Source organism: Cornus florida, unplaced genomic scaffold (assembly GCF_030987335.1).
Source record: "Cornus florida cultivar Cherokee Brave unplaced genomic scaffold, ASM3098733v1 CherokeeBrave_3.0.0_Hap2_Chr11, whole genome shotgun sequence".
In the NCBI taxonomy this organism is placed as follows: domain Eukaryota; kingdom Viridiplantae; phylum Streptophyta; class Magnoliopsida; order Cornales; family Cornaceae; genus Cornus; species Cornus florida.
In genome coordinates this window covers 4,182,775-4,186,382 of record NW_026775581.1, presented here as the reverse complement: position 1 = coordinate 4,186,382, position 3,608 = coordinate 4,182,775, and the positions used below count along the sequence as shown (strand labels likewise).

General features: G+C 35.4%; 1 pseudogene; it reads right to left on the bottom strand.

Annotated features, from left to right (window-relative positions):
- Positions 1–3,280: 3,280 nt before the first annotated feature.
- LOC132287376 (small nucleolar RNA R71) lies at positions 3,281–3,379 on the bottom strand (annotated as a pseudogene).
- Between the last annotated feature and the right edge of the window lie 229 nt (positions 3,380–3,608).

Genomic DNA, 3,608 nt, shown 5'->3' with positions numbered 1-3,608 from the left:
GTTGTGCTCTATTGAATTAGCCATTGACTCACTTGCCACTTCCTCCTCTATACAAGATATGGTGATAGGTATTAGCTCACTTGCTACTTTTTCCTCTTCACTCTTATCATCCTCATCTATATAAATCGAAGTTCTTGCCATTTTTTCATTTGCCTCTTCTTCCTCCTCTTGACGAGAAAAAGTACTTGCAATTTGCTCAACTTGAGCTTCAAGCTTGGCTAAGATTTGAGAATGAGAATTAATATCTTGAGTTTGTGAATTAAGCCCATCAAGTAAAGCTAACACTTTTTCTTGAAACTCGGGTGAATAAGGTGATGGAGGTGGTTCTTCATAAAATGGTGGGGGAGGTGATAAGTACTCAAATGTGATGCATTTTAGCTCCTAAGTTAGGGTATTTTAGTCCATTCATCAATCTTACTTTCATATCTTAAATACTTATTTGTGTTTTTGTCTATGTTAGGTTAATAAAGTTCAAACAGGCTAACAAGAGCCATTTAGCTCAATTTTGGAGCTAAGGAGCAATGTTGGAAAGAAGCCAAGAAAAATGCACCAGGGGAACTTCGATCGATCGAAGAGGAATCCCGATCGATCGAAGAGGTCTTTAATCGATCAAAATAAGGTGGTGCCAGCTCAGCCAATCGGATAAGGCCAAAGAAGATATTTTCAAGCGATGTCAGCTTTGATCGATCAAAGTTAAGTGTTTGATTGATCGAACATCTTCGATCGATCAAAATACCTGCTGGCAGTGAACTGTCTAATTCCCGAGCGCGCCGATTTCTACCTAACTCGTGTAATTGCGAATTTCCTCCAATCAGAGGCTGTAATTCTAACTTGGTCCTTACTCAAAGGAGTATGTAATTGATTTATTGAACAATGATTGTATCATAGAAGATAGATAGAGATATTACTAATTATAGAAATTTTCCTCTCTCTAGAACTAAGGTTTTGGAGAAGAAAGCAAGGATAAAGATGATGATGCCAACCTCCAAGCTAGCCCTTGAGGGTTCCATGTCCACTATAATGAGTGGCTAAATCATTCTCTTAGGGCTAGAGATAACCCCTAGGCTTGCTTCTCAAACCTAGCTTTTGTGTATTTTTGGAGTTTTTAGTTGTAATAGATGTTTTGACCATGAATAAATATAAATCTTGTGATTTCTACTTGATTTGTAAGGATTAATGCTTTCAATTGATCATTTGGCTCTAGTCATATGTCTATGTATGCTAGAATTATTGTTCATGTTTTTATCTCTAGATTTAATGAAGTTGATGCATGTCTATGTGTGTTGATAATGTTGATCTAGTGATGGTTAAGGCATGGTGCTTAATGGAATACTTTTGTGATTTATTTAATGATTCACACTTGTTTTTTGATGGATTATATCACATCTCTTGTTTAATTAGTTTAATTTCATGTCTCTAGCCTAGTTGTAGTGTAATTGCTTCAATTTCTTAGGTAAGTGAACAATCTATTCTTGTTTCTTGATGTTACATACTTATGAATGCAAATAGTGCATGTCTCTAGATATTTGTGCATGCATTAATTGTGGTTTAATTAAATGGATATTGGTCTCATTTGATAAGTTGTGCTATTCATTAAAATTGGATAGACAACCTATACTTATTTGCTATCCATGCTTAGTTTTAATTGATGTCACACACACACAAGTTACAATTTAAATTTCCCCATTAATGTATAATTACTAATGTTTGATGAAATGAAGCTTAGTGGTGACTCTAAGCCCCAAGACCTCTCTCCTATATCTTTTCCCTACTTTTTAGATTGCTCTTTTTACTTGCATTAATTTTTAATTACATTATAATTTAATTAAATAATCACCAACAATCTTTGATCATTTGACCTACTAATCCGACATTAGTTTCTATCACAAATACACCTCATTTCCCTTGGGACGATCCCTATTCACTCTAGCTATATTTTTAGTTGGAAGTAGTAGTGACATTTTCTAAATTTAAACTTGGCCACACTACACACTTTTGCATGCTTTGGTCTCGACGCACACTAAGTTTTGGCGCCGTTGCCGGGGATTGGTACCATTGTATTTGGAAATTAATTAAGAATTATTACCCTTTTGATCTTGTTTTTATTTTTATTTTATTTTGGTTACTTATTGTGTTTGTTCTTCATTGACTAGGCGAGTTGAGTAAAAAGGGGTGAAACAAAAGGACTCTAAAGCAAAGAAGCAAAAAAAGCCAAGCAAAGCTAAGCAAAAGCATAAAAAGCTCAAAAATAAAGTTAAAATTACAAAGCAAAGCAAGGCAAAGAAAAAAATTGAAAAATCATCTGAAGTTACTTAAGGACCTTTTGTGAGCTTCTATAAACTCTATCTCTAGTTAAATCGTGAGCCCGCGTGGAGGCAAGTATTTACTTTCATAGATAAATCGTGAGCCCGTGTGGAGGCAATTTAATTTTTCTTTCATATTGTTCAAAGCATGGGAGCATAGGATCATCGTATGTGGAGGATGTTTGTTAATTATTGATTTATTGTGGAGGAGAAATGATTATTACTTGCTTATTGCTTGTTTGTGTTTTGTTTGTGCATGCATGGTCGTAGGTCGTTAAATCCTACTCTTGTCCCACTTAATTTGAATCTTGAATCCATTGTTTGTAATTCTAAGGGAAGGGGTAATTCTAGTCATTCCATTTTATCAATGGAAGACATCAATGAGGACTGTGTGGAGGACCTTGGTCACATAGACCAACAAGGCATCCTTCATCCTAATGTGCATCATCACAACATTCAAGTACCATTAGGCATGCCAAGACCTTTTATTCCACCACAACAACAAGGCCAAGTTCCATTAGGAATGCCTCGGCCAATTTTTGCTCCACAACCTCCCATTATTCAAGGCAATCACTGTGCTTATGTAGCACCTCCAACTGTGAATCCTCCTCTTGATTTGCGTGATCATTATGTGCCAAATGAATATAATGCACCTACATGCATTCAATTGCCCCCATTTAGAGCACATCACTATGAAATTAAATCGCAAACTATTCAAATGTTTCCTAACTATCATGGACTTCCAAGTGAAGAACCTTATAAACATTTGGATGAGTTTCTTGAAGTATGTTCCACCGTGAAATACACGGACATACCGAAAGATGTTTTGAGATTAAAACTTTTTCCTTTCACCCTTAAAGATAAGACAAAATATTGGTTCAACAATCTTAGGCCTTTTTTGATAACTTCTTGGGCAAAAATGCAACAAGAGTTCTTGAAAAAGTACTATCTGGTTCAAAGACATTGAATGCAATGAGAACCTCAATTAGAGAATTTTCTCAAGGGGATGGGGAATTGTTTCATGAGGCATGGGAAAGATTCAATGATTTGCTTAGGAAGTGTCCACATCATGACATGCCTAAGTGGCAATTAGTTCAATACTTCTTTAAAAGTTTGTCGGATAATCACAAGGGTATGGTTGATACATCTATAGGTGGTTCTTATCTTGATAAGCATGAAAATGATGTTTGGCGTCTTTATGAAAGTATGAGTGAGAATTCAATGCATCAATCTTTGTCTTCCAAAAATGGTAGAAATTTAGGTGGAAGGAAGAATGTCAGCTTATATCAAGTTGACAATTTCAGT